This window comes from Phalacrocorax aristotelis, chromosome 2, assembly GCF_949628215.1.
Source record: "Phalacrocorax aristotelis chromosome 2, bGulAri2.1, whole genome shotgun sequence".
NCBI lineage: Eukaryota > Metazoa > Chordata > Aves > Suliformes > Phalacrocoracidae > Phalacrocorax > Phalacrocorax aristotelis.
Genome location: NC_134277.1, coordinates 9,763,624 through 9,784,904, shown reverse-complemented (window position 1 = coordinate 9,784,904; position 21,281 = coordinate 9,763,624). Strand labels below are relative to the sequence as shown.

The 21,281-nt window shown below is 40.0% G+C and overlaps 1 long non-coding RNA gene across 1 annotated transcript; it reads right to left on the bottom strand.

Moving 5' to 3' along the window:
* Window positions 1-18,521: 18,521 nt before the first annotated feature.
* On the bottom strand, window positions 18,522-21,281 carry LOC142053865 (uncharacterized). Its single transcript, XR_012659348.1, has 3 exons — window positions 21,159-21,281; window positions 19,897-20,039; window positions 18,522-19,698 (listed from the first exon to the last, which is right to left on the bottom strand). It is a non-coding gene; the product is annotated as an uncharacterized LOC142053865 (long non-coding RNA).

Genomic DNA, 21,281 nt, shown 5'->3' with positions numbered 1-21,281 from the left:
CATTCCAGCCCTGCAGCCCCCACAATGCATTTCCATGGACAGGTCCCACGTCATGCATTGGTCCCCTTGGATCAAGCTCTCTTCAATGAAGCCCTTCCACAACACTACTACTGCTCTCCTGGCCCAGCTCTCCCATGGCAGAAAAGCACAGTATTGCCCTCACGGTGTGTATTGCTGATTTAACAGCTTGTTATGGGAAGTGCCTATTTTTCTGATTCCCCCCTAGGTGGTATTTTCCATGGTGAGGAGCTCAGACCTCTTCAGTGAAAGCAGGACTGCATCAGAAAAGGCAGCACAGACAGAGAACTTCACCTTCTTGAGAGCTATGAGCTCATTCGCAGAGATAGAGCACTTAAAATGAATTAGTGTATTCCAACACAGCAAAAGCTATAAATAGAGTGCTTTATAAATAAACCAGTTTTGTCCCTTGCTCAGGCACCAATTCAGCAGTCTCTCCCTCCGTGTCTAACACAGGCCTGTGCTTACATCCCACTGATTGCAAAGGAATAAGGCACTTGCTTTTAATTAGAAGTGTTTTGTTTAATTTAAGCCATAATGCTAAATCTATCCAGGTACCAACCCTTCTTTCTTGTTAAATTAATAGTGCTTAGGAGCCTAACCCGCGCTGTGAATCCAGATCTACATTTTAGGACAGCTTCAACGTTTCATGAATGAGAGGTAGATGTTTCCTCTTTCCAACACTTCTGTTCGCCGTTCCTAAGTGACTACTCTTCCTTGCATAAGGGAGCTACTATTTGCATAGGACATCTTTCTCATTCCAACACATAAGCAGCCTCCTTATGTTGTGAAAGAAAAAACATCACAACTGTTACAAATCTTCTGAAACAAGGTTTAATTTGAAAGCAAGCGCATGCGGTTATCACATGTAAGCAACTCTAAACAGCCAGCACCAACATATCAAACACATTTGATAGACCTGAACCTTTCAGAGATGTGCATTTCTGGATTGGCAAGAAGAGCTAGAACATATGGTCCAAACACATCTGCTCAGTCAAACATCCTGAGGAGGGTGGTGGCGTACTCGAGGAAGTGGTCAAACGACTGATATTATCGCATGCAAACTTGGATACAGGTTCACGCCACTACATCACACCAAGTATGTGCAGATTGAAAATAGGCACCAGCCATGATTATGCAGAGATGCTTAAGATGCCCAAATTGATCTCTCTGAGCCTATAAGCAGTCTTTTCTATAGCTGACAAGATGACCGCAGTGACTCAAGCAGGGAGCCTGGTGTACGTGGACAGAGTTTGCACCACAATTTCTGTTCTAACACACCATCTCTGCTAGCAGTATCTGATCTTGCAGTTTAAGCCTGGCTTGAAAGCTCATACTGACACACAGAAATACCTTAGGTAATAAATTAGCTTAAATACAGCCTTTCTTTTCCTGCAAATTGCAAACATGGTTTTGTCCTTGCTGTGTTTGCTAGCTCAAGAAATATCACGTGGATATGTGAGACGCCTCTGAGCGCCTGCCGTCAGGTCACCGGCCTCTCCAATGAGTCTCACTGCCTCTTTAACCATTTTCTCCTTGGCTGATCTTTACATCAGAGTGCAAAGCTTTCTCCTTGCAGAAGTGGTGTGTGTTCCTGCTTCCTACCCTGTGTGCATTTTAGTTTCTTTAAATTTAGCTGTAAGTTAATTTTCTTTGCTTATTTTCACACACTTTCTGTACATGCACCAAAAATACAGTCATCAGTGCTTTATTTTGTTTTTAAATAAAGCAGCTAGTTTCAGAATAAGCTGGCACAAGCAAGTGAAAAATCTACCACATTTACATCAGCTGAGCAGCAGGCCCGCAGGCTGAAGGCAAAGCAATGCCTAATACCAAGATAAGATATTGGGTTTTGAAATGGTCTTTCTACCCAGCCTTAAAAGCTTGCTCTTCTAATTGAACCATAGCACTGGGGAGAATTTTTGTTGCTTTAAAGAATTCTGACATAATTAATGCCATATATTAAGCTTAATGGTGGGGCTGACTTTATATACTATGAAGTCATGCATTTAAGAAAATTCACTTCCCCTACTAAGATGCCACAATACGCTAATATTCAGGTTGCAGAACAAGACCTTTGCCAGGGTGACTAAAGCAAATTCTTTATTGTTTATTATTTCAGAGTTCCTTGTACTTTTTGTACACAGGGCAGGAGTGACTGCAGTACCACATGGGCTGCCAGATGACTGCTGTTGGACTCTTCCACCCTGTCCCTGAAACTTTCTGAGGTTGCCACCAAACCTCTAAGCACAAAAGTTTCTGTGGACTCCTCTTCTGTGGATTTGAAGCACCCATTAGGTTCAACTGTCCACCCCACCATGCAAAATCAAGCCCATTTCTTGCAGGTGATGCTAAAGATGGTTCCTGTCTCTTGTTAAAAAGCAGGGCAGAAAGCACTTTTGGGTTGTTCACATCTGTGAGTCATTTCAGAGAATTCCAGTCTGCAACAATGGCAGAAAGTGTTTCACACACTTAGAGTCCATGCTGATGGTGTCCCAAGATCTTGTTTGCACTCACGTTCTCTTTAAGAACACACAGTGTTCTCATTTCTCCTCAAAAGGGAAATAATTTCTTTGTGTATCTTTGATATTTTTTTAAGGCAAATGGTAAGAACATTGAAAATAGAACATTTAGTTTTGTCTTGGTCAATGCTTTAAAACACATTTAAAGTATCTTCCAGCCATGGTGTCTGAGGATGCTAAAAGAATCTGCCAATGTCACCTGGACCTTAAGAACAAACACATTCATCTTGAAAGAAGGCAGATTAAAATAAAGGGCCGAACTCTACTCCCACAGAAATTTACCCAGCAGAAATATTTCTAAGGCACCGAACAAACCCTGCAGTGGCTGAGTCCTCAAATATTCTGTATTAAGTATTGTCTCTAGAGACGTGCTTAAAAATTCATAATATGTTGTATCTATTGATGTATTTAACGGAACTCTGGAGTAAGGAAGTAGAACTCTCCACCACTGTCAAGAGAACACTGCCAAATTTTCCTTTGGATCTGTACACCTCCAGATGAAAACCTGAGTTCCCTTGGGGCCCAGATATTATAGTTGGAGCTGACAGCTTGGATCTCTATTGTGAGAAATTATTCATGATATTAGCAGTTCTTTCCTCTTAAGGTAAGCATGTGAAATATTACATCTTCACTCAGATTTCCTGCAATAACCTGATACATAACTCAATATTAGGAGATGTTCATCAGCAAGAACAAACGCATAAGCGTTAGCGCGGCCGTATAATATAACAAAACTCAATACCAGGATGTAGCTGTTGAAGTGAACTTGCAAAGAATATCAACTATATAGACATTACATCAAGTCAGGAGCCTTTTAAGGGAAGGCAGCTAGATACATGCACTACGAGGCTTTCTCACTATATATCAAGTCTTTCTTCTGCATGAGAGGAGTGCAGCCTTACAATAGAGCTGCCCTCTCTATTGCACTGTGAAAATATTTGCCCTTTTTTATCTCTTACCCTCAACTAAGACTGTCAATAACCTTTTTGTTTAATATATGGGAGTAAGCTGTGTGTTGCTATTGAAATGCTCCATCTGAAAACTCTGATATCAAACATGCAAGAAACAAGAGGGAGTTTAAGCCCTGCTTTGGAACAGGGCAAAGCTTTCCATTGAGCGTACCTCCTTGGTTCATGGTTTTCTGCTTATATGACTCCCAGTTCAGAATTATATCATTCAGGAGTGATGAGGCACAGGTAGAAAAGAAGTGCAGGGGATGTACACTACACATACCTAAATGAAAGCAAAATTAAGCCATAACGGAGTCTCAGCTTGAATAAAGTGCAAATTTAAACAACTGGCATTATTCTCTACATTTGACCAAAAACTGACCATGCCTAAAATGCTCTGAACACTGCATTTTTGTCAGCTCCACATCCTTAAATGCTAAATCCTGCTTTACAAATAAACAACAGTGAGGTTGGTGATTTGATTTCAAAACTTTTGTTTCAGGTTTCACTGTGTAATCATCTTGCAGAGAGTATGCTCTGCTCGTTCGGGCCCAAGTTATGCAGACTTCGAAACACAAAGTCGGTAAAGAAACACACTGTCCTGTGGTCTATACAATTTTAAGTAATCATAGGCACATATAATGAGCAGCTGCAAAATCCTAAGAAATTAAACATCTTTTCCCACCCAAAGCTGAACAGTTCTATAGTGTTATTTAATTTATACTTTTCCAGACATGCTTGATATGAGAGGTATAGTCCATAGCTCATAACCACACCAGATAGCTTTATACTGCATCTTCTTTTCCAGAACACATCAATCCCTGAAGTACCCAAGCAAGTCAAAGGTCTCAAGAGATCACGCATGCAAAAGAGATAGACCTGAATTAGCCCAAGGCCTGTCAGCGCCACCTGTAAAGTCAAATATTGCTGGACCAAGGATGAGGGGCAGGAGCATGAGGAAGGCAGGGATGGTTTTGCATGGGAGATAATGGTAGAGAAGCAGTGGATGTACCAGCGACGGGAGGAGATCTGGGCTTGTTGATCTGTAATGGTGGAAGGAGTTGGGGCAGTTGGGCCTGCTGTTTTCTGAGAGGGATCTCCTCTTTTCCCAGCAGGAGAGCTGCTATGGCCCAAGCCCCAGTCCCAGCAGCAGCAGCAGCCCGGCTAGCCCTCCAGCACACTGGCATAAGCAAAGTGGGCCGTGGGGGCCCTGGCAGTCCTTTGCAGTCCTGACACTGACAAATGGATGCTTTGCTGACCCCAGATGAATTCACAATACTGCTCTGAAGGGAGTAACATTTTTCCTCTCTTTTTCACAAAATTACAAATGGAAAGACTAAAGAAATTCCTTATGACTTGTCTTGTGGCAAGTGGCAAGAATAAAATGTGCACTTCCTGCCTGAAAGCCATGCCTTTACCCATAAGGCCACCCTTGCGTCCCACTGACATAGCTGAAGAATTACATTGAATGAGTCACCAGTAACTATTTATATTTGAGGGCTTAGAGCACATGCTGTTAACTAGAACACAAAAGTTACGCTGGACTGTAGCAAAATACAACTTGCGGGTACTCAGGGAAGATCTCACTTGGATTTCCAATCCATCCTCCCACACTATCTTTGTCATAGGGCAACAAGTAGCACAGTGGCATTTTTATGTGTTGTTTTTTTCCCCACCCACTCTGATTTCCGCCTCCAATTTGACCTTTTGTCTGCCACAGATGTCCATTGGAAAGCCAACTGGGTCGCCACGTCGCATAAGACCAGCCCCTACCCATTTTGACGGGCAGAGATTTAGTGGTCTCCAAGACACTTTTCTATGTCTTTTCTACTACAGCTCAAAGAAATAAGGAGGAGAGCTGAAAGGTTTGCATGGCCCATTTTACAAAAAAAGATACCATGGACCCATGCAACATTACGGTCTACAAAGAACGAATCTAGTAAAGTATGCTTCTGTCCTTCGTACAACTTCCAGCATAACACAATCTCATTAAGACTTTTAAAAAAGAACACAAGAAGCTTGTGTGTGTGTATATATATATTTGCATGGACTAGACCTTTGGGTAGTGTAAACCTGCATAATCTGCAGTTCCCATGCACTGGCAATGTAGCCCTCTCCTGGTGTGGAATTTACTATGGTCTATGCATATTAGGTTAAAAAGTCTGGATTCAAATGGAAAAATAAATAATTGAGCATTATGTTAAAAGCTATAATAAGGCTATGATTGATTATTAAGCTACATTTAATAAATGGTGATTCAGTTGTTAGAGTCCAACAGGTTTCATGTAACCAGAGCTTACAAACATCTATTACATTTCCTTTTGATGTGCTTATAACCATCTATAATAGTTATGTACGTAACACACTCATAAATCTACTGGCTCTATATTAAACCTCTCTGAACCCTTCCTAAATGGAATCTTAATACAAAGAGTGAAAAAGGTACTCCATTATGGAAATAGATCCAGAAAGCAAGAAACATCTAACGTTAACAATTTCAAGTACATGCGAGGGAACTAGTGTTTTGCCAGTTGTGTGCAACTATGTGCACAAAACATATTCTAATCAAAACTGAAAAAAATCAAGAATTACGTTCTGAAAACAGTGAGTTGTAGAGCAGTAGATATCTAAATGATGCCCTATTAAAATATATCTCACTATATATACCTATTAATATATACCTCATATCTGTCCTTTCAAAGAAATTACCTTTTCCAGGATTTTTTTCCTTCAAAACCAATAATGAAAACATAACCATAAAGATGTGTTTCTAAACATAAGTCAAGAAATAGGCCAAATCTTGCTCTTCACTGCAGCCATTTTCCTGCAAGTGAAATTTGAGCGCTTTGTAGGAGAAGCACAGTATTATCTCAGAGAGAAGTTTGCATGAGAGTAGCCATACTGTTTTAATAAAGTGCAAGTTTTGTCTCTCCCACATGTAAATTTGTACCCATAGACTTCAGTGGCCAGAAGCTGTAACGCAATTTGAGTATTTTAACAAGAAACTAATAGATGGATTAATGCAAAAGCAAAGCTCTGAGACACTTTTGCATAGGTTTGCATACTGGATTGTCTGCAGAAGCATTTCACAACCTTTCTTAGTGCCTGACTAAGGAAAAGAAGGAGGCATTTTCATTTTTCAGAGATGTATTTATACTGTGTAATCCTGTCCAAGGGTCACCTAAGCTTGATTGTTTAATCATTTCTTTAAAACAATGCAAATGGAAGGCAAAGTTATTTTGATCCACCACCACAGGCTCGAAAGGCCTTGGCTGAGATTTCATACCAGACAATAGAAGAAAGACTGCAAAGAGATAACAAGGAAAACATGATTAAATCACAGAAGTGACATAAAATCAATACAAGCAGGCAAGGATCAATAATTCTTTGCTCTGAGTAACAGTCAGTAGCGCTTGTACTCATTTTCAGATTTTTCCAAGATTATTTCCTATTTGATTTGTGTAGATGGAGACTTTCTTTACAATATTGCTTTTTTAGCATTTTTATTAAGATTATTCTTTTGTAGGTATTTACTGCCTAATTCGTTAGCTACATTGGCTTCATTTGTGCTGGCATGTACAGGAGCCTATGACAAATCACAAAACAGAAACATATAACAATTATTTAAGAAAAGTTGACGTGAATTTATAGCCATAGTAAAGAGGAATTTTCATCTTTTTATACCTGTATAGCAGGTTTCAAATAGTTCTTAATTTAGTGTGTCAGCTCACAGCATTTGTTACTAAAAATCTGGAATACAGTGACAATTCATTTAATCAAGATGTTCTAAAAACAGAGCAGCTGAAGCAAAGAGATTCACTGCCATGGAGTTAGAAGGATCTATTGCATTTATGCTGGGGAGAAAGAGGAAGAGCACCAGACAAATTGCATTTTGCAAATTGCCTGAATTGTACAAACACATCACGAATAGACATTGAAGCCTATTTCCTAAAACTGCCTGTTACAAGCTGCTCCAGCCCATACAATACTCCTGCAGAAACAACAGTACCTGTAACACCACTGACTCATCCCATTGTGGATCAAGAAGAGAATATATATGGTCCTAGTCCTGGGTTAATAATTAACACAATGCTAAACCTCACCCCTGAGAACTGCTCATGTACCTGATTGCCACTGGGTCTGAGGGTGTAACCCCATATGTTATGCCCTGCACCTTGGGGTCACTGCAAAGGCTTAAGGCAGTTGCCCAACATTCACAGACCCCAAGCTGGGGTAGCTCATCCATTGATGTCAGCTTTCATAACTATCCTCTGTGGAGCTATCCTACCGTATCAGCAGCTATGAGTGTTTAAAAATTGCCAGTCCGGCTACAGCAAACAGCAGACTGGCTTGCAAACCTCAGGAGGTTAAGAAAAAGTTACTTTTCTTTGCAGTCTGATGCTTGTACTGGTAGGCTTTATTCCAGTATAGTTTCCCTTTCCATCATCAAGGTTTATTTCATCCTCGTGAAGGAAGGAGAAGGTGAAGTTCTTACCCAGATGACTCTCACAGCTGATATTTAAAACACCATCAAACCCCACTGCAGTTGACCTGTGTTTCAACATTTTGATCCCAGTGGGGCCAGAAGTTTGTCCCAAACACTTGGTAAAAATCATGGCAGTTGGTAACATCAAGCTACTTTATGTCCTAGGAGGATTTTAGCTCTTATATTTAAAACCTGTGAAGGGCCCCCTCAGTTCATTTTGATGGCTTTCTGCCATCACAGCAGAGTAATTGAAAGGGCTTCAGTTCAGTTACAGCAGTAGGAAGCAGGAATAACACCATGGCAAAAACAGGTCCCCAAAAAGGAGTGTGGGGATACAGAGATTTTACATTATATATCTTCAGGTATATCCTACCTGTAATAACCTACTACCTCTTGCTGTTCTTTCCCTTAGGTGCTTTGATTTTAACTACTTTCAAATGCACCTGATATTTTAACAATAAATTTACTTGAGTTGCAATGTAATTGAGCTCTTCACAACCTGATCTTGATCCTCTGGCCAGATGAAATAGAAGGTCACCCAAAGAACCCACTCTGCATTTTCTGGAGGTGGCAGGAATTTAGAAAGATATTGGAAGGATAAACAGAAAAGAAAAATGCCCACAGCTCTGCAGATCAGTATGAGGCCCAGCAGCTGGTCACCTTTAAGTATAAGGAGTAGGAAGCCATAACAACACAGTCCACGTATGCTCTGGATAGCTTCTGCCTAAGAAGGGTAGAGCAGCCATTGATCCAACATGGCTCAGTGATCATCAGAAGGGGAAAAAAAAGAGAAAATCAGCTGAACTGTTTGATCACCAAAATGTCCTACCCAGGTGGAGAAAACAAGTGGAATAAAGCTAAGGTCGTAGAACTGTCACCTGTGTGCCAGCGTTGCCTACTTTAGGCAATAATGATGTCCTCAAGGAAATTCACATTCCTGCGTGTACACAAGACTGTGAAAGTCCTTGAATGCTCATCAGTAAATGGTCAATATCCAAGTACCCACCAGTTGCTCTGAGTGCCTTATGCACATGAAGTAGGTAAGAGAATTATAGAAAGCAGTATGTTCAAAAAATTATCCTCATTTCAAAATATTCCCACTCACTCATTATAGACAAGAATATTATTATCAACCCAAGCTAGCAAAAAACATCTTGTTAGATCCTGTAATCATCTCACGACATTTCCTCTCAAGCCCATGTCCGGTGCTAGATACAGTCCAGACAAAGTGAATAGGAGACACCAACAACTGTCAAATTTTATTCTTTGGAAGATCTCTAAAAAAGAGCACAAGTTGCCAAGGTACAGAGGAGCTAAGCAGACATTAAGTGCATATAACCTTGTCTTTCAAGCCTATTCTTCTAGAGATTAATAAAGGAAAATATAAATTGGAAATTTATGGATGGAAAATATAAATTTGCTACAGAGAAGACAATCCAACATCTATATTAGAGTCAGGGATGCACCTTTAAAGGGACAATTTCTCGTCTTTCATTTGCTTACACAGTAAATAAAGTGGAAGATGTATGTATGTACTTTAGGGGTATATACAACTTCTAACAGTCTTATTAAAACAGAAAGAGAGCAAAGAGACACAGCTCCAGCATATCCACTGTTTAGATAGGACATTAGTATTTGGCAGGGATATACCAAATTACACCAACCTGTGTGAAATCCCTATTGCAAGAGAAAATGTAGGAGAATTATGAGATTTAAGCAGTAGACAACTCATGGAAAAGCTCAGCCTCTCTGTGCCTTTTTAATCTGTTTCCATGTCAGAAATGTCTGTGTGCCATAGCAATAGCATTTCACAAACTGCTGAAACTGCTAGGGCTAAAACTTTAGCCCTGTAGACGGCAAGACTAGAATAACGCTGTGCATACAATATGGGACTGGGTAGTGGCAGTATTCCTATGACAGGGTTCACCAGCAAAAAGGTGTGCAAAATTCAAATTCAGCCTGCCTGACTACCCCTCTCACCTCTAGCCCTCCCCATCGGTGGCAAGAGTCTGTGGTGGCCAACACAGTTGTACCCATGAGACACAAGAGAGAAGGAAAAGTAGTGGGAACATGATGGGTTTTCTAAAGACTGAGAAAATTTTACAATAACTCATTTGTGAAGTACATAACAAGCAACGGTCAATAAATTCTATGATAAGCTGTATAGCAACTTCTTTCAGCTGTCAGTGAAACAACTCTTGAACGGTATGGATTCATACACCCTCATATAAGCCACAGTGGTATGACGATGTAACATATACATATACCTATATGTATGTATGCAAACACACAGGTTTAAATGGCATTCCTGGACTGTCTGCACCTGCTTGCACTGCTTGCATCTTGCAAACTCAACCCAAAATTGATTATATCGGCCAATGTAATTACATAACAACTCAGGAGCATTTTGGAGGTAATATTTTTCGTGTACAGACAGTAACATCTCAGGCTAACGCCATATTGGAAAATACTAATAACTGATAGAAATGGAAATGGGGAAACTAGCTTGGAGAACCCCGACATGGAAGGAGACTCATTGTGATAGCAAATAAAGTTGTTTTCCTCTTCATGAGGCCCTACAGGATTTATGATACTTCTTCATCAAGGAACAATCAAGAGCACCCAGGGTTGTTCACAGTTCTGACAGAACATGAGAAGAAAGTCTCTTTCTCTGGGCTGAGCACACACTGGATGTATAAATAATGAAAAAAGAAATGTCTAGCTGTTCAAGAGTGGTAGGGTAGCATGTTTCTAAAATACTTCTGGAAAATCCGCAGCAAATATGGATTTCTACAAGGTTCCTTTGCCTTCTAGTATGAAAAGAGAAAAATAAACCCAACTATTTATTGATTTTTTTTCAAAATACCACATTTTAGTCCTTTATATCTTGCTGTGATAAACAGATACTGCCTCCAAGCTGAAAGTTTCCATTTAACCAGTTTTTAATTGCAATCAGAAGTTTATAGTCCAACTATATATGACCCCGTAAATCATCATTAAAATGCCTCCAGTCATGAAACAATGACCAGAACAATAATCACTGTGTGTATATCAAAAGTGAGAGATTTACACTCCAGCTGAGACAATAGCACAACAAAGCAAATGTTTGCAGTCTTCAAGAATATCAATGTCATTTATAAAGTATGAGTAATAAAATCAATACTGTTGGTATTAATCAGTATCTGGGTGGACCTTGTTCTTGGACTTAAGACAGGTTTTCTGATAAGATAGTTACCTATTCATATTCCTTTTTAGTAAATAAAAATATATTTCCTTGAATATATAACTTTCCAGCTATAATAACGTGCCAGTATGCTGGTGATTTATAAACATATTATAAAACACAGCAACGCAACAACTGTGGAAATAAAACAATCAGCCTTCCACCTCTCTGTTACATTAGGTCAAACCTCTTATTTGCCTGTAATGACAATAAGGAATAAATAAATACCCTGTCACCTGATGAGGGGGGAGAGGCTGGCTATTCGCGAGTATGTGCTTTGCATCGCAATCAATGATGTGTACTGAGGGAGCCGAAAGACACATTTAACCACTGACTATTTATAGGACATGTAGAGGATGTCTGTTCCAGAGACTCTTACCTAGGCTGAACTAGAAAGGCACTTATAAAATTGAATCTGCTGCTCAGAGCTTGGGCTCTGCTGTAAATTACAATCTATAGTTCTGCCTGACTGCTGAGCCATGATGAGCTCACCGAGCTGCTCAAATCCTTGCTGAGGCCGCGGTTTCAGTTTGCATTTTATGCAACTATCCTTCTATGTCAGACGCACACAAGAAATAATAATCAGGAGGCAGAGAAACACATCACCAGGAAAAAAATATTTTGCAAGAGAAGCTTCTGAAAGGATGTATTACTTTGTCTTTATAACACTGTCCTGGCTCAGCAGTCCTGCTGCAGTCTCATAGTAATGTTGGCAGAATTAATCCAAACTTGTACCAGCGTTACGAAAAAAAGAGAGGAACCGCTCCCTTGCAGGTCACAGACTTTCGCTCCATTTTCCCTCTCATTTGTACCTCTTCTACGGGGCTCCATCACACTGTAGCATTTGCAGGTCAGAGTAGCATTCACTGGGCGTAACACTTATTTAAGCTTATCTGCAGAAAAGAACCTGGCAATGATCTACCTGGAGCTCTTTTACTGCTGGAGATGATCCAGGTTTTCCTTTCCTTCCTTACACCCTGCTTCTCATCGCACGAAGCAAATACCAAACCTACCTCGCCGAGCCTGTGTTTTGCAGGAAGGGGACTGAAGGTCCAAGGTCAACAGAACATAACTTCCTTCAAAACAATGGAATTATTTGGGCTTTTACACTGAATTATAGAGAGCAGGGTTTGATCCCACAACCAGCACTGGAAATAAATCGGCATCATTCAGCCATACGGTCAGACGCAGAGCACCCCAGGTAATTCAGCTGGCTAACAAGATGCAGAAAATAATACAAGTTTGTGCCCGAAATTAAATTTGCATTTTTGCTGTTAAAATCGATCAGAGAATGGTTTATTCAATTCAGTTAAAAGTCTCACAGTAGTGCTTGCATGCTTCCTACCTTTTGATTAAAGTCACTAAGAATTACCCCCACTGTGTGGAGACTAGCAAAGTAAAACTGAAATATTAAAAACTGTTTTGTCTGCCAAGCACAAATAAGTGTTAAGCTGGCAGAGCCTGGAGCCTGCCAGAACCTCATGATTTCAGTACTTGCATTTGTCCAATAAAAATAATTCTGAACATTTTAGATCTCAACGCAGCAACTCGCAGCATAAAAATAGAATGCTTTGGGATATCAATTTTGCAGGCAGACACACGCTTTCAGGGAAACCAGCTAGATCTAGCAGAGCTGGGACTGCTCCTGTAAAAAGTTCATGCTCATCTGAGTTCAGCAATCCAGAACAGAGGCTGCTAAAGCAGTGATCTCGGTAGCAAGATTTTTGTCTTTTCTCACCCTGCTGAAATGGAAGATACTGTAGATGTGAAGAACTGCTGTTTGAAGTGTGAGTTGACCTGGGGGAGTTAGAAAGAAATGAGTCAGGTCAGCCTTTTTTATTGATGCACTGTCAGAAAAATAAATCTTGATACAGGGCATATGTATCTCTATATACATATGTTTACACACACACATGTGTAATATGTCTTACAACTCTAGAGGTATGTCAGTAACCATGTGTCCAAAGTCTTGCCAAGACAGAAATGTAGTCTTAGAGCCAGATAGGTTTACTGTTGTCATTGCTGTTATTGTTTCTCTGAAGACAAATACATGTTTATTTTGTACCACATTTTCCTCTGTACACGTCAAGTCTTATCCAGGAAAGACATTCAAAAATAGTGCTTAAGATCAAAAGGACAAGAAGTTCTAATCCAGCTGGAAAACTAGGTATGACAAATCCAGCACTATGTCCGTGAGCTGGCGGAGAAGAGATCTCATTTACCTCCTCTTGAATAATTCTGCAGCAGGGTCTCCATTAGCATGGCGAGACTAACCGGTTTCTTCCTAGCTCCCCCTAGTGAACCCATTGACTAGCTCCTGCTTCATCCCACTGAGATACCCTCAGCCTAGGCCAGGATTTACAATAAATTGATATTTTCCTTTAGTTTAGACAATCCTTACATGTAAACATGGATATTATTTTTTTCCTAAGTCACAGATGGAAGAAGATGAGGCTTTTGGAAATTAAGGGTGGGATCCACTTACCTCATCTCTAACTACAGCCCATGAGAAGTTAGACATTTACTCTAAATCAGTTTTCTGGGCTACACCTATAGGCAGTGTAGAGAGACATAAACAGCTCCTGAAAGCTATTCATTGCACTCTATCTCTTTTCACTGAGAATAGGGGAGCCCTAGACAGTCCATTTAGATTAGATAGCTAAGTGACAAGGGGATTAAGTTAGGTGAGATTAATCCCTTGTGATGGGACTTCTCAGCCTTGACAGTATCTCCAAGACTTCACCATACCTGCCTCTTTGAAAATTTATATATTGGACTTGGTATGCTGAAAACTGAACCTTCTGTTACACTTCTGGTTAAAGCATGTTGTTAACAAAGTGTGTTCCTAGCCTCAGTCCAGAATTGTGAACAATTTGATTGAACAAAGCAGAAGCTAAGAAGCCTTCTAAGAATGATGAACCCAGCAGGTGGTAGGGTACTCACATCTCTCTCCCATGGGAAATAACTCTTGGATGACAATATAGAACATTTGAGTCCATTGCAAGTTCAGACAACCTTTGAACTGTTGACATGGAAGCATAAATCTCCAAGAACTAAGCAAATTTTTGCTGGGATGAGTTCATCCTTTCTTCTTCTGTGAAGTATCCATAGGAAAACATTTTCTTGAATATCTCCTCATTTTCACAGATTGGGTTTCTACATGTACCTAACAGACTGTTCATAAAAATTTTGTTATGAGAATTGAAACAAACTGATTATTAAATGCTGCAATAGAGCAGCACCCAAAGGCACTGACCGAAACTGAGGTCCCATTGAGCGAGGGGGTGTGTAAGTACCTTGGGGCCAGACTCGCGTACTTTTGCTCCTATTGGATAGTCCCAAATAGTCTCACAGAAGCCAATGGGATTGCTCAAGGAGTATGTTACTCAATGGGAGTAGATGTACCAAGATTTGGTTTACCCTGAGGATCTTGCAAGACTAAAGAATATGGGTGAAATATTCTGTTCCATTAAAGACAGCAGCAAAGAAAACAAAACAAAACAATTAATTTCAAAGAGAAATATTTCACCCAAAGAATAAGCAAAAAGAGGAGGACACATCATCTGCACGATGCAGTCAGAATGGCAGCAAGCACTGCTTAGCTACCTGGTTTTCATTCCCAAGGAAAAAAACACAGAAGCATATACAAAAATAGTGGAGAAAGAAGCAATCACAATGGCTACAAATGCTATTATTAGTATACCATATATGGTATATGCACACTTACATCTCCATTGTACACTTCTTCAGTTTTGATAATTAGCAAAATCTAGTTTGCTAATTCAAAAATATGAATTACAGTGTTCAGTTAGATCACATGACATGGCATTACCCCTCTTCCCTGATGGCATAAATGAGTTTGATCAAAATATCTTTCCCTTGCAAACCTCCAGTTAGGTAGAAACAGTGCTTGTAAAAAAAAGCACACGCATTTAGTGACAACACAAGCTCGGAGCAGAGGTTCTGATCAAAATAAAATGTGCGTGTGTATAGGAAGGAGACAGTAAAAGTCTTAATAACCTAATGGCAAGGACATAATGAGGGATTATTAATAAAAAAATAAGTGGGATTCTGTCCCTATGGTGATGAATTATTTATATAAATGATCAAGTTCTCACAGGAAAGACTGAGAAAATTCGCTCCCCAAACAACTCAGAGGTTAGGACACACACTGGAAATGTGGGAAACCCAATCCGCAGTGGCTCCTCTGCAGCAGGCAAAGCAAGCCCTTCCTGCGGTCTTCTGCACCCCAGGTGCAAACGGAGACTGCTGTCAAGTACACTTTTCTGTCTTTTTTTTTTTGTGAAGTCCGCTGGCTCTTGCTTTCACCCTCATGTGGAAAGGGGCTGAAGTTCTCGTTATGCTTTATGGTGGGAAAAATTCAGGCCAAGTTCTTCCACTGAGGACTCACATTGTTCAAATAATTGGATTCATCTTTGTTAAGGGAGCCAGCAGAAAAGCAAAGTTGCTGAATTTTGGGAGGAAATTGTACCACTTTTAGTATCATTCCTTTTGGAAAAACAGCTCTAAACTCAACTACGTCATGGCAATTTCCTCATTTAAACCTTCAGCGGGGCAGGTAGGAGCAGGGCCCAGGAGTGAGCAATACCCACTCTGGGTCATGGGGTGGGGAAAGGACAGAAGTGCACTACTCCAGGAAATACCTGGAAATGCTGGGGCTCCTTTGAATATGAGCACTGTCTGATTGCACCATCGCACCTGCCAAAAACCGCCCTGACTCTCAAACAGAATGATGCAATTTTCTGTGCGAGTCCTACAAAGGTACCCTCTAATCCTTGCCTGGGTTAAGTGCCTTCATGTCAGAATTCTTAAAAGAAGTTTGCTGAATATTATCCTTCTAACTGCCTTCTGTCCCATATAAAATATGCCACTCACAGTGGAAGTAACCAGGTGTGGGGAAAACACAGCTTTCCACAGGATTTCTATATAAAATAACCTTCCCTGAAAAACAGCCAAATATTTGTGGGTGAACACTAGACATAGCTGTTCTTATATTTTGAATCTTCGTGGGTTTTGTAGCATTCACCCAATGTTCTGCAGGTCATTAAGAAGATAAAGATATGTGACCTCTGTTTGCCGAGCAGCTGGGGACAGGCTGGGAGTAAGCTGCAGATTTTAACTGTGTCTGTGTGTGAGTGTGCGCGTGCGCGTGTGCACCCGCACACGTTACACAGCAAAATCTTCTAGAATTTGCAAAGTTCAGCTTTATTTCAGGACAAGAATTTCAGTCCATAGAAGTATAAAAAAGATAACAGATTGCAGATTTTGATTCATAAACTGGGAAGGTACTGGAAACATTAATCAGGAACGCAGTAAGGGAACACCTAGAAAGCTATTGTTTAATTAAAGATAGTCGACATTACAGAAAAATCATATGTAAGCAATCAGAATTCTTGACTTCTGGATATAGTGCTGTGCAAAATCATAACATCATACTTAAGTATTGGCTGAAGGTCAATCACTCTGTTGATAAAGAACTGGCGTATAGATTAAGTCCATATGAAATCAGGTCAGGATAGGAGGGCATAACTCAGAAAGGGTTAGTATGTGGATGAGGGTTGATCATATAGGTATGCCAGTGACCTTAAAGAATCAATGAACCAGATGATTAAATTAGCGAGACTGTCATACCTGCTTGGAAAGATAGTCCTTAAAGAGTGCTCCAGACCTGGGATTAAGTTCTTGAATTAAGAACATGAAATGAATGAGACTGAATGCTGTAGAGGATATATGCTATATAATAGAAGTTAATATTAAGGACAAGAAAGAATTATTAAATAGATGAAGAAGTAGAATTTTTTTGGTGTTGGTCTACCTCCTCCTTTTCAATCTGGGTGAATTTTAGCACTGCCCTCAGTGGCAGCAGCTGTTGGTGCAATGCCAGGTTGTTGTAGTGGTTGGTGACTCCAGAGTGAACTTTAGAGTCTGAATTCTGCAGGAAACTGTACAATACTAAAATAAAAAATAAGAAATAAAAAAAAAAATACAGATAGATCCAAGACTCCAGATCAAAGGAGACATGTTTCAGAACAAATGATCTACAGTAGAGGTTGTAGAGGTATAGAGACATGTACAGGCCATAGAGGTGTGCCAGCCTGAGACACAGACACAGCAGTGACCACTAAAGTTGATGGTAAAGTCCCAAATCAAAGGGAACATTATCACTTCTACCACTGTGCAAACCACTTCTGCACTTGAGTTACAGTAACACCTTTTCCCTGTTGTATTTGTTTAAATAAGGTAGACAGTTGCTTGTGATTTTACATTTAAACATGGCTCAAAAAAATGGGACCATGATTTCATTGAGGGTTTGTGGTTGTCATTATAATAGATATGATAGTAATAATAATAAATGTTCATGCAACAGAAAGGGAAGCAATCAAGGGCACTTGGAGCAATACTTAGATTCAGGAAGTTCATCTGCATCAATTTTTTCACAGTGGATTGTTCACATTCATTATAAAGGAAAGTGCACATATGGCATGAGGGGTCTGATCCTGTGTCTTTTAAACTGGCCAAGTTCTGATATTTTTATTGCAAGGTTTAGGTGATGAGAGACAGTGTTAAAAAGGTCTAGGCGTACTAAGGATGACAGATGCCAAGAGATTGTCTCCTTTATTCATAAACCTTTCCTGAAGACAAAAATCTTGAGAAGACAAGGCTGAAGATGACTAATGAAGGCATCCTCACCTAGACTTCTTTTTGCAGAGCTGTTGTAAACAGGAGCTATAACTCACAACTCAGACAGGACGGATCCAGATGGGCCCTTTGGCTTCCTTCCATAATAAAATCTTTAGTTTTCCTAAAGAAAATAGCAACTTCATGCACATACTGCTTACTTCAGAGCAAAACTTGGTTTACAAACTCAAGTAGTTTAAGGATTAAAAAGTTTAGTCTATCGCTGCAAATGAACTTTATCAAAGTGCAGGTAAAATCGAGCCTTCAGGTAAACAGGAGCATTTGCCAAGTGGAAATCCCAGCTCTTTGTATGTTTAGTAATGAGTGAAGATAAGATTTCTTTTCTTGACAGCATGATGGATACAATCATAAAAGGAATCATGCTGCTGTAACAGAGTATACTTGAAGAGTAAATTTGATGGCTACGGCTTTATTCCCAAACATGCCTTACTTTTCTTTTATTTAAAGTACATGAAAGCTAGTTTTTCTGGCATGTGAAAATGTTAAAGTTTTGTTGTTTTTTTTTCCTTACTTCCCCCCACCCCAATATGGACAGGTTACGTTTAATCGTCATACTCAGATCTGCTTCCCAGTTCAATAATCACTGACTCATTTAAGCATATTTATTTAATTCCTTTATGGATAGAAAGGTATGGTAAGCAAAGAAACACAAGCTCTTGGGAGAACACGAGCTCGTAAATTGTTACATGTGATTCTGCTACTGTGGGTTAAAAGATGGGGCAGCGCCAAAGATGTGGTGAAACCAGCTGGTTTGAACCCTGGTATTTCAGTATAAAAGCCGTGTTCAAATCTGCCACAGATTGAAAATGAAATGGGTTTACTGGTCTCAGCCTGTTACTTTCTGAATGCTTATCCACATCACAAACCCAAAATCTGACATGACTGACAGTCCCTGCTTGGAGAAAGACCTTGTAGCTGTTAGCCACTCGTGACTGAAACCCAATGACCCAGTTCTACTGGAAAGCTCATGCAAAGATTGATTCTGCAGTACCTCACTCAAAAGATATAGGACCAAGATAACTATCTTTAAGTAGCCTTAGCATTCACCTGAAACTTGAAGGTGCTTGAAGCACTCACACAGAGGATGTAGCTAAGCATAAGTTTCAAAGATGTGGTGGGCATTCATCATAACATATGCTTTATTAATTCATGTGAGATTCTCTTTTCCCTCAAAAATCTGCTGAAGAAAGCCCAGGGCACCTCACTTTGCAACACTAAGTTCACAAATTGCACAGGTAACAGAGGTATCTTCCAGCACATCTTGAATCCTTGATGGATCAAGTGATCCCAGCAGAAAGAAGATGCAAGAATGAAAACAGGTTACCCACAATGCCTTCTCAGTGATAGTCTCTTGTTCCATGACTGACCTCAAAATGAGGTTGTGAAGATGAAATCAAAATTTTAGTTGATGTCAGAAGGCCAAGAGAGTCCAACTTGCCCGTCTGGGAAAAGATCCCACAGGTCACTTCCACCTGTGCTTTTTTTTCTGTCCATGGAGGGATAGGGGCCTCCTCTGAGACAAGCCATATCCTCCCACAGCACTTAGATCATGCAACAGACATTTGCAAGGTTGAACTGCTCTATTTTTAGTCTCTGATCAAAAGCAGATACAGGAGCCCAATCCAATCCAATCCACACTTTTGTACCAAGTGCTGTCCCAACTGCGGTCCTTTGCAATCTAGTAGTTGACGGTTTAGAGATGAAGAAAATGTGCTTCTATAGCAGGGAAGAACGCTCCTTTTCAGTCTTCAGCTGAGAGAGTAAGTAAAGTTTACTATTCTGAAAGGAGAAACCAGACATGCTATTTTTTATCATATTACTTCTTTAAATGTCTCAAAGTTCAAATCCTGTGCATTTCTCAACAAGGAAGAACGTAACAGAGATCTCAGAAAAAGATTAAGTAGAAAACGTCATAGCTTTCCATTCATGAATACATGACAAATCATCCACAAAGGCGTCTGTTGGAAAGGTTGTTACCTGCAGGCCTCTGTTCCTCCAGGAATCATGGTGAAGGAGAGTGACCTGGTGATGATCAGAGCTGGGAGAACCGGTAGCAGCACCCCAACCAGTGGGTAGAAGTTGGTCTCTAGCTGGCACCTAATAGATGCAAATTGTCTTGTCTAAAATGCAATGGGTTGAGAGATTTCAGTCATTCCAATAACAAATTGAAAGAGGAAGGATTGGAGATTAAGTTATTAATTTTATTTTTTTTCCCCTCAGAACCATTTTAAACATTACTTTAAAAAAATTATCAGGGAAAGATTGTTGGGGTTTTATGTCAAGAAAAAGATGTGCAGATTTCAACTAAAAATGTCTATGGCTTTGCTGCTTGGAAACAGCAACCTTGAGTTGAGGTCTTCGTTTTAAGAAAATGTATATCTTTGTTCTGGAAACTCTTTATCAAATTCAAAAATAAATTAAGTTCATTGGAGAGGAAATATTTATGATCTTTCATAAACAGTATTAGGCTCCAGTACCCCTAATGAAGGCTTTCTGTGGACTATGCACATACAGAAAATCTGGTCCAACAGAGTTCTAATCAAACAGGTTTGTGCAGATAAGTGTCCCTAAATTCAGCAGACATCCTTCCCACAAAGCACTTGCCTCACAGTGCTGTGGGTGGCATGAAGAAAACACTGTTTTCTCTCCATTCTGGAGAGACACAGGTTCTCTGGTAGCTTTCATCTCCCTTGGTCTCGACCCCTAACACTTTTTTGTTTTACAGGTATTCATTAGAAAATCAAGAGTAGGCATAACTTAACACATCTTAAATACTGTAGCATAGTTCTTTGACACTATGCATTGTTTTAAGAGGGCCTCTCCAAAGTCATCGTGATATGTTATAGAAATATACTGTACAAATGCTTTGTCAAGAAGCGCTCTGCCTTCTTAGAGACTGTCAATACATTGCACTAACATAATCGGAGGTAAATCTTTGAAATTATTTTAAATCTTTGAAGTGTGAAGGTGCCAGGTTAGGATATTACTCTTACAATTATTGACAGTATATGAACCGAGCATGACTTCTATGGAGTCATTCCAGTGAATTCTGCCAACGCCGATCAGGAATAGTGTTCACAATACTTTCCTTTGAAAAATACATGAGTATATAATCCTCGACAGGAAGCGACATATTTTCTTTAGAGGAAAAAAGATTGCATAAAAGGTCGAAGAGTTTGAGGAGGATATAGAAGAACACTTCGGCCCTTCTCTGAGAAAAGTGCATGGTTAGCACTTACCTATGAAGGACCTGCTGCTGAGGAATCCTCAAAAGGGCTGAAAGGGGATGTTGCAGATCTCTCTCCACGAAGCACAACAGAAGATGTGCAGTGTTGCAGCCAGTACCTCTAAGATGCGCTTGT